At 41.2% G+C, this 10,819-nt stretch overlaps 1 non-coding gene across 1 annotated transcript; it reads right to left on the reverse strand.

The window, feature by feature from the left end:
* Window positions 1–3,018: 3,018 nt before the first annotated feature.
* Window positions 3,019–3,120, reverse strand: LOC118010629. The gene has a single exon (XR_004679273.1). It is a non-coding gene; the product is annotated as a U6 spliceosomal RNA (small nuclear RNA).
* Window positions 3,121–10,819: the final 7,699 nt, after the last annotated feature.

The following is a 10,819-nucleotide window of genomic DNA, read 5'->3' on the forward strand; positions in this document are numbered from 1 at the left end:
TACTGATTAGGTCCCTGGTAATCAGTACTGCCTCTTGTTCTCTTTTTTGAGGTGAGATTTTTTGTCTTGTCATTCTGTCCAGAAAAGAATAGATGAATGTGAGAACAAAATACTAAAATGACAACAATGACACCCGAGAAATATACACTAAGCAAATCAGAAGAGACCCGAAACCAGGAAAAAAAAAAGAGAATATAATCAGGCAGGTGAGCAGAATACAGCAGTACACTGGTTTCTGTGTGTATTTTGGTCTATCTTTTAGAAAACTAGATCCCAAAATTGTAAATATATGTACAAAAATATAATTAAATACAATGAAAGGATTGAATGTAACTGTAAAAATGGAAATTAAAAGACAAGAAAAAAACAACAACAAAAAAAGGAAGAGATATAAACAGACAGGTGAACAGAACAGAGCAATAGACTCTCTCCTGAGTGTATTTTGGTCAGTTTGTTAGAAGATACTACATCTCAAAATTGCATAGAAAAAAAAAAAACATATATACAAAAATAAAAGTAAATACAATGAAAGAATAGAATGCAACTGTAAAGATGGAAATTAAAAAAGATTTTAACAAAACAAACAAAAAGAAGGAAGAAGAAAAAAAAAAAACCCAAACAAAAAAGAGAACATGATCAGAGAGGTGAATAGAATAGAGCCATACACTAGATTTTGGGTGTATTTTGGTCTGTTAGAAGAAATTGCATCTCAAAATTGTAAAGAAAGAAAAACTTATATATATATATATATATATATACACACACAAATGAGATTAAATATAATGGATAGAATGTAATTGTAAAGAATTAAATTTAAAAAGATTTAAAAAGAGTTGATAAAATAAGAAATTGATTGAATAAGGAAAGAAAAAATTTTTAAAAATTAAAGTTGAAAGACTAAAGAATCATGGGAAAAAAGCCATGAATTCTATGTGCTGTATTCCCCTAGCACTGGAGTTTTGCAGTTCTCATTGATCGGTAAACTTGGTGTTGGCTGGATGTTCTTGCTGATATTCTGGGAGAGGGGCCTGTTGAGTTGATTCTCAAGTGTACTTGCCCCAGGTGAATTGCCCTGCACTTGCCAGGGGGCCTGGCTAAATAATCTGGTCCAGTTTGCTCTATATGAGCTTTGTTTCCTGATGGCTTTCCACGCAGCTTCAGGGGATGAGAATGAAAATAGTGGCCTCCCAATCTCTGGCTTCAGAGCCAAAAGCTCAGGGCCCCACTCTTCAGTGATCCCTTAGAGAAAAGCAGTCAATCACTCCTGTCTCCCTGGTCTCTGACTACACTCCGTGCTCACCCAGCCTATGCCTGAGCATTTCTATCTCAGGCATATGACCCCGTTTCGAGTCTCCAAACCTTGCAGACTCCTGTGGTGTGCTCCCACCCTACTCCTCCCAGGGGAGGAAGGGGGGTTCTCATGGTTCTGCCTCTTTTTGGGCCCCTGCTAAGAGAGGAGTCACCTGACTGGTTTATGGCAACCCTGAGCTGAGAGCCCACTTCTGGGCTCACTCTTTGCAGCCAGCTTCCCTGCTCCAATGTCTGGAAGCTCTGTCACACTCAGGCACCCCCGGTCTTCCTGTGAGCCCAAGGATCCTGAGACCACAGTGTCCCAGCTAGGGTTCCACCCCCACTTAGCCACCTGAGTAATGTTTCTCACCGGAGCAGACTTCTAAATGTTCTGATTTTGTGCTTCATTTCTATATCACTTGCCAGTAGCTGGCTTATGGAGGCTCCCTCTCCCCATGATTTATCTTCCCATATATTGCCTCAGATTCACTTCTCTGCACCTCCTACCTTGCAGAAAGTGGTTGCTTTTCTATTTGTAGAGTTGCAGCTATTCTTTTCTTAGATCTCTGGTTGAGTTCACAGGTGTGCAGAATGATTTGATAGCTATCTAGCTGAATTTTTGGGACCAGATAAAATTAAGTTCTCCTACTCCTCCATCTTGGACTCCTCAGCCCTCATGGATTCCTATTTTTCATCAATGGTTTATAATTCATTTCTGCCCTTAATTATATTGATGCTTAAATTGTTCTATATTTGGACAGTGGGAACCCCCTCAATCTGGTTCCTGTGTTCCTGTGATACATTCTATCATTTTTTTTTCAGCATCTCCTTACTTTCTGGAATAATAAGTTCCAGGCTCATCTTGTACCTACACTGCTCCAACTGTATAATCATCCATTTCCCCCAAAGAGCTCTGACTTCTTGGGAAGTCACTAGTGGGAAATGATATTAGAAATGAAGATCTGGGCACTAGGTTGAGTTGAATGACAGAAAGCATTATGGAACCTGGCCAGATGGACAACAGCTGTCTTAGCCATGAGGAAAAGAGGGGAGAATAGGGGTTAGAAAATGTTCTCAAGGGTATGTTCAGCTACCATGGCAAACACTGTAGGTTGCTCACATGACAGCCCCACATGCTAAAGAAAAACTCAGAGTTGTTCTTTGCCCAGCCCTGGGAGATGAATCATTATTAGTTTAAGCTAATCATGACAATCCCATTCCCATTTGCTTAGCGAGGCCAATTGGTGAGCATGTGACCAGTTCTAGTTAATGAGACCTTAGGGAAAATCTGTTGTGGTATTTCTGAAAAAGATCACACTTTCTGGTAAAAGCTGCAGGCCTTGGAAGAAAACAGCCTCTTTGTCCCATGCCTCTTTTTTGCTGCCTAGAATGTCATTGTTTGGCAATGTGATGTTTAGTGCAGTAGCAGTCATCTTGTGGCCATTCATTAATTCAATAAATATTTATGGAGTGCATTCTATGTGCCAGGCAATGTTCTAGGTATTGGGGATACAAGAGTAAACAAAACAGATTAAAGTCTCTGCCTTCATGGAATTTACACTCTAATGTGGGAGAAAGGAAACAAATAAATGAAATATATGGTATGCCCAATGGTGACAAGTGATAAGGAACAAATGAAGCAGGGAAAGAAGACAGGGAATGCCAGAAGTGAGTTTGTAATTTTTAATAGGGTCATCAGGGACAGTCCAATTAAAAAAGTTATTTGAGGAAAAAGTGGCATGCTTCATGATTCAATTATTTTTATACAGGGGCAATGGTAATCTTCTCTATTTCATTTCAGTTTTAGGGAATATGTGCTCTTGAAGAAAAGGGAGACATTACTAGACACCTAGGATGATAGACTATAAAGATGGAGAGAGCTTGGGTCTTTGATGACATAATTGAACTGCTGAATTAAGCAACTTTGGAACTGACTTGTTTCCATACTTCTTGTTATATGAGATCATGAAATCTCTTTATTGTCTAAGTGACAATTAGTGAGATATCTGTAGTCGCAGCCCAAAGCACTGTAACCAATACAGAGGTCATTAAATAAGTTTGCTTGACTGGCTCAGAAAGCAGATAAAAGGCAAGCTTTGTGATTTCAGGTGTGCAAGATTTGGAAGATAGCAATACTAGAGTTGTAAAAATTATCATTTTGCAACCATCGTGGTTAAGATCGCTGCAGGAAAGATCAATGGACACAAGTCTGGGGGACATTTTAATGAGAAGGTTATAGACTGGTTAGAGGGTCAATGTTAAAGACGGAATGTTACCAGGGGTCCCAGATGGGACTTACCAATCTGGAAAGTTGAAGATGACCATAAGAACATAAAATTGGGAAGAATAAAAGTACTAGAAGAAGGAAAATTATTTGGGAGGTGGGAAAGCACATGAGGCAAGAAAGAACAGCCTTTGGCATAAAAGTCCTGGGTTGCATCTCTAGTTCTGATGGTTGTTGACGGGGTGACCTTGGGTGAGTGGTTTCATCTCTTCATTTGTCTATAAAATGAAGGTGATGATGCCTGCTTTAATGTAAATATTGGAGGATTAAATGAGGTAATTTATATGAAAGTTTCCTGGCATATAGCTGTTTTTTTTTTTCACGTGCCCTCCTTCATTTTTTTTATTTTTATTTTTTGTAGTTTTTAATTTTATTATGTTATGTTAGTCACCATACACTACATCATTGGTTTTTGATGTGGTGATCCACGATCCATTGTTTTCGTATAACACCCAGTGCTCCATGCAGTACGTGCCCTCCTTAATACCCATCACCGGGCTAACCAATTCCCCCCTCCCCCAGCCCCTCTAAAACCCTGTTTGTTTCTCAGGTCCATAGTCTCTCATGGTTCATCTCTCCCTCCAATTCCCCCTGCCCATTTTTCCCTTCCTTCTCCTAATGTCCTCCATGTTACTCCTTATGTTCCACAAATAAGTGAAACCATATGATAATTGACTTTCTCTGCTTGACTTATTTCACTTAGCATAATCTCCTCCAGTCCCATCCATGTTGATGTAAAAGTTGGGTATTCATCTTTTCTGATGGCTGAGTAATATTCCATTGTATATATGGACCACATCTTCTTTATCCATTCATCTGTTGAAGGGCATCTTGGCTCTTTCCACAGTTTGGCTATTACAGACCTTGCTGCTATGAACATTGGGGTGCATATGGCCCTTCTGTTCACTACATCTGTGTCTTTGGGGTAAATACCCAGGAGTGCAATTGCTGGGTCATAGGGTAGCTCTATTTTTTTTTTTTTAAGATTTTACTTATTTATTTGAGACAGAGAGAATGAGAGAGAGAGAGCACATGAGAGGGGGGAGGGTCAGAGGGAGAAGCAGGCTCCCTGCCGAGCAGGGAGCCCGATGCAGGACTCGATCCAGGGACTCCAGGATCATGACCTGAGCTGAAAGCAGTCGCTTAACCAACTGAGCCACCCAGGCGCCCAGGGTAGCTCTATTTTTTAATTTTTGAGGAACCTCCACACTGTTTTCCAAAGTGGCTGTACCAACTTGCATTCCCACCAACAGTGTAAGAGGGTTCCCCTTTCTCCACAACCTCTCCAACATTTGTTGTTTCTTTCCCTGTCCATTTTGGCCATTCTAACTGGTGTAAGGTGGTATCTCAGTGTGGTTTCGATATGAATTTCCCTGATGGCTAATGATGATGAATATTTTTTCATCTGTCTGTTAGCCATTTGTATGTCTTCTTCAGAGAAGTGTCTGTTCATCTCTTCTGCCCACTTTTTGACTTGATTATTTGTTTTTTGGGGGTTGAGTTTGAGAAGTTTTTTATAGATCTTGGATACCAGCCCTTTATCTGTAGTGTCATTTGCAAATATCTTCTCTCATTCTGTGGGTTGCCTCTTTGTTTTGTTGACTATTTCCTTTGCTGTGCAGAAGTTTTTATCTTGATGAAGTCCCAAAAGTTCATTTTTGCTTTTGTTTCACTAGCTTTTGGAGATGTATCTTGAAAGAAGTTGCTGTGGCTGATGTCAAAGAGGTTACTGCCGATGTTCTCCTTTAGGATTTTGATGCATTCCTCTCTCACATTGAGGTCTTTCATCCACTTTGAGTTTATCTTTGTCAGTGGTGTTAGAGAATGGTCGAGTTTCATTCTTCTGCATGTGGCTGTCCAATTTTCCCAGCACCATTTATTGAAGAGACTGTCTTTTTTCCATTGCATATTTTTTCCTGCCTTGTCAAAGATTATTTGACCATAGAGTTGAGGGTCCATATCTGGGTTCTCTATTCTGTTCCACTGGTCTATATGTCTGTTTTTGTGCCAGTACCATGCTGTCTTGGTGATCACTGCTTTGTAATATAGCTTGAAATCAGGCAACGTGATGCCCCCAGCTTTGTTTTTCTTTTTCAACATCTCCTTGGCGATTCGGGGTCTTTTCTGATTCCATACAAATTTTAGGATTGTTTGTTCCAGCACTTTGAAAAATGTCATTGGAATTTTGATCAGGATGGCATTGAAGGTATTGATTGCTCTGGGCAGCATAGACATTTTAACAATGTTTATTCTTCTGATCCATGAGCATGGAATATTTTTCCATCTTTTTGTGTCTTCTTCAATTTCTTTCATGAGTGCTTTGTAGTTCCTAGAGTATAGATCCTTTACCTCTTTGGTTAGGTTTGCTATTGTAAATGGAATCGTTTCTTTAATTTCTCTTTCTACAGTTGCGTTGTTAGTGTATAAGAAAGCAACTGATTTCTGTGCATTGATTTTGTATCCTGCCACAATACTGAATTGCTGGATGAGTTCTAGTAATTTGGGGGTGGAGTCTTTTGGGTTTTCCACATAAAGTATCATGTCGTCTGCAAAAAGAGAGAGTTTGACTTCTTTGCCAATTTGAATACATTTTATTTCTTTTTGTTGTCTCATTGCTGTTGCTAGGACTTCTAGTACTATGTTGAACAACAGTGGTGAGAGTAGGCACCCTTGATGTGTTCCTGATCTGAAGGGAAAGGCTCTCAGCTTTTCCCCATTGAGGATGATATTCGCTGTGGGTTTTTCATAGATGGATTTTAGGAGCTTGAGGAATGTTCCCTCTATCCCCATACTCTGGAGAGTTTTAATCAGGAAAGGATGTTGTATTTTGTCAAATGCTTTTTCTGCATCCATTGAGAGGACCATATGGTTCTTCTCCCTCCTCTTATTAATGTGTTCTATCACATTGATTGATTTGCGAATGTTGAACCACCCTTGCATTCCGGGGATAATCCCACTTGGTCGTGGTGGATGATCCTTTGAATGTATTGCTGGATCCTATTAGCTAGGATTTTGTTGAGGATTTTGGAATCCATATTCATCAGGGATATCAGTCTGAAATTCTCCTTTTTGATGGGGTCTTTGCCTGGTTTGGGGATTAAGGTAATGCTGGCCTCATAGAATGAGTTTGGAAGTTTTCCTTCTGTTTCTAGTTTTTGAAACAGCTTCAGTAGAATAGGTATTATTTCTTCTTTGAATGTTTGGTAGAATTCCCCAGGGAATCCATCAGGCCGTGGACTCTTGTTTTTGGGGAGGTTTTGGATCACTGCTTCAATCTCCTTACTGGTTATTGGCCTATTCAGGTTGTCAATTTCTTCCTGTTTCAGTGTTGGCAGCTTATAGGTTTCCAGGAAGGCCTCCATTTCATCCAGATTGCTCAGTTTATTGGCATATAGTTGTTGATAATAATTTCTAATAATTGTTTCTATTTCCTTGGTGTTAGTCGTGATCTCCCCCCTTTCATTCATAATTTTATTAATTTGGGTCCTTTCTCTCTTCTTTTGAATAAGTCTGGCCAGTGGTTTATCAATCTTATTAATTCTTTCAAAGAACCAACTTCTAGTTTCATTGATCTGATCTACTGTGTTTCTGGTTTCTAATTCATTGATTTCTGCTCTAATTTTAATTATTTCTCTTCTAATGCATGGCTTAGGCATCGTTTGTTGCTTTTTCTCTAGTTCTTTAAGGTGTAAAGTTAGTTGGTGAATTCAGGATTTTTCTATTTTTTTGAGTGAGGCTTGGATGGCTATGTATTTCCCCCTTAGGACCACCTTTGCAGTATCCCATAGGTTTTGGACCGATGTGTTTTTGTTCTCATTGATTTCCATGAATTGTTTAAGTTCTTCTTTGATTTCTTGGTTGTCCCCAACATTCTTGAGCAGAGTGGTCTTTAACTTCCAAGTGTTTGAATTTCTGCCAAATTTTTTCTTGTGATTGAGTTTCAGTTTTAGAGCATTGTGGTCTGAGAATATGCAGGGAATAATCTCAATCTTTTGGTATCGGTTGAGACCTGATCTGTGACCCAGTATGTGGTCTACTCTGGAGAAAGTTCCATGTGCGCTCGAGAAGAATGAGTATTCTGTTGTTTTAGGATGAAATGTTCTGTAAATATCTATGAGGTCCATCTGGTCCAATGTATCATTCAAAGTTCTTGTTTCCTTGTTGATTTTCTACTTAGATGACCTGTCCATTGCTGAGAGTGGAGTATTGAGGTCTCCTACAATTAACATATTGTTATCAATATGACTCTTTATTTTGGTGAACAGTTGGCTTATGTAGATGGCTGCTCCCACGTTGGGGGCATAGATATTTACAACTGTTAGATCTTCTTGTTGGATAGACCCTTTAAGAATGATATAGTGTCTTTCTGTGTCTCTTATTACAGACTTTAGTTTAAAATCTAATTTGTCTGATACAAGAATTGCTACGCCAGCTTTCTTTTGAGGTCCACTGGCATGGAAGATAGATCTCCATCCCTTCACTTTCAGTCTGGATGTATCTTTAGGTTCAAAATGAGTCTCTTGTAGACAGCATATGGATGGGTCCTGCCTTTTTATCCAATCTGCAACCCTGTGCCGTTTTATGGGAGCGTTTAGGCCATTCATGTTGAGAGTGATTATTGAAAGATATGAATTAATTGTCATCATGTTGCCTGTGAAGACATTGTTTTTATAGATTGTCCCTGTAAATTTCTGTTGTAGATCACTCTTGGGGTCTTTCTCCTTTTATAGAAGCCCCCTTAATATTTCTTGCAGGGCCGGCTTAGTGGTCACATATTCTTTCAGCTTCTGCTGGTTGTGGAAGCTCTGCATCTCTCCATCCATTCTAAATGAAAGCCTTGCTGGATAAAGTATTCTTGGCTGCATGTTCTTCTCATTTAGTACCCTGAATATGTCTTGCCAGGCCTTTCTGGCTTGCCAGGTCTCTGTGGATAGGTCTGAGATTATTCTGATGTTCCTCCCTCTGTACATAAGGAATCTCCTCCCCCTAACTGCCCTTAAGATGGTTTCCTTGGCTCTAAGATTTGCAAGTTTTACTATTACATGCCAGGGTGTTGGCCTATTTTCCTTGATCTTAGGAGGGGTCCTCTCTGCCTCTAGGACTCGAATGTTTGTTTCATTCCCCAGATTAGGGAAGTTCTCAGCTACGATTTGCTCAAATATATCTTCTAACCCTCTCTTTCTCTCCACTCCCTCCGGGATTCCAATGATTCTGACATTGGAACACCTCATGGTGTCACTTACTTCTCTGATTCTATTTTCATGAATTCTGAGTTGTTTTTCCCTGGCCTCCTCTTTCCCCATTTTTATCTATTATACTGTCTTCCAGATCGCTTATTCTCTCTTCTGTCTCAGTTACCCTAGCTGTTAGATTATCTAGATTGGATTGGATCGGATCTCATTGATAGCATTTTTAAGTTCTGCCAATTCACCTTTTAGTTCTGCCCTTAGAGACTCTATGTTGCCATCAATTGATTTCTCCATTCTAGCCATTGTCTTCACAATTGCTAGCCTCAATTCCATTTCTGACATCTTGGTTACATCTGCATCCATTTGTAAATCTGCAGCATAAGTCATAATCTCTGAGTCTTTTCTGTTTTGGGGGCTCCTCCTCCTAGTCATTCTGTTGATGGGTGTTTGAGGGAATGTATAGAGTCCAAATTATTGCCCATGACCCAAGCAAGATGCACCTGTTTTCTTGGGACCTTAGGGTTGCTGGCCTCTTGTTTTCCCAGCCTGTCTTCTGCGGGAGGGGCCTGCCGCGCTGTTACTCAGGCAACCCTGTTTGGGCGGAGTTGCCCTGCACCCCTGTGGTGGGGGATGGGCTCAGTGGGAATCAGTCTTTGGGGCTTTTGTTCTCCGGCACCCTTCCCTGGCGGCTTTCCGCGTCTCTTCCGCGAGTCAGAGAAGAAGAGACCATTTCCAACCCTCTGCCTCAGAGCAGAGAGACCTCAGTCTGTTCTTCAGTGGGCTCTCCAGGCCACACCGTCTCCGTTTCTGTCTGTGCTGCTATGAACTGCAGCGTCCTGGGTTGTGCGTCCCTCCGCAGTGCTCCCAGTCCTGCCTCCAGGTCGGGGCATGTCTCTGCCCTTTGTGCTTCTAAAACCGCCAGCCGCTCCCAGTTTGCGCGCCGGCGGGACTCCGCCGCTCCAGGTTTCCACCCCGGGGGTTGCAGTTTCCGTCTCGGAGGCTGCAGTTCTCATGCGCGCGACCGTCGCTCCGGTTTCTGTCCGGGGGGCTGCGGTTCGTTTGCGTGCAACCCCGCCGCTCTGGTTTTCCACCCCGGGGGCTGCCCTAAAGTCCTTTCCCGACGCTACTGGTCTGGGAGTCTGTGCCCGTCCACAGTGCCCGAGGCTGTCACTCACCGGCGGTGTAGGATCCCCACGGCCAGGCACCCTCCTGCCGCCGTTTATCCTCCAATATCTGCCCGCAGAATCACGGCTCTCCACTTCGTACCTCAAAACCAACTGCCTGTGATATTCTGTTCGTAGAGATCCAGATCTTCTTACATCTCAGGCTGGTTTCGTGGGTGCTCAGAGTGGTCTGGTAGATATCCAGCTCAATTTTGGGGACCAGTTGAAATAGGGCCCCCTACTCCTCCGCCATCTTTCCCCCCTCCATATAGTAGGTTTTTAATAAGTATTAGGGTTTGGCCAACCATATCAGCATAGCATAATGGGTATACGTGTGGAATCTGAAGTCAGTCTGCCTCAGTTCAAAACTGTGCTCAGCCACTTTCCAGCCAAGTGTCTTGGGTAAGTTAAATAATTCCTAGGTTTCAATTTCTTCAACATTAGTGATGATAGTGATGTCTGCCAGAGTAGTTATATTTAATTAGACTCTACATCTAAATGTGAGACCCGAAACCATAAAACAGAAGAAGAAAACATAGTAATTTCTTTGACATCAGCTATAGAAACCTTTTTCTAGACGTCTCCTGAGGCAAGGGAAACTAAACCACAATTAAACTATTGGGTCTACACCAAAATAAAAAGCTTTTACACATCAAAGGAAACCATCAACAAAACAAAAAGACAGCTTACTGTCTGGAAGAAGACACATAGAAGTGATAGATCTGACAAGGGATTAATATCCCAAATATATAAAGAACTTATGTAACTCAACACCAAAACAAAAACAAAGAAAACAACAAATAGTCCAATTAAAAAATGGGCAGAGAACCTGAATAGACATTTTTCCAAAGACAGGCAGATGACCAACAGACATATGAAAAGATGCTCAACAT

This window comes from Mirounga leonina, unplaced genomic scaffold, assembly GCF_011800145.1.
Source record: "Mirounga leonina isolate KUSES-001 unplaced genomic scaffold, KU_Mleo_1.0 Mir_101609, whole genome shotgun sequence".
NCBI lineage: Eukaryota > Metazoa > Chordata > Mammalia > Carnivora > Phocidae > Mirounga > Mirounga leonina.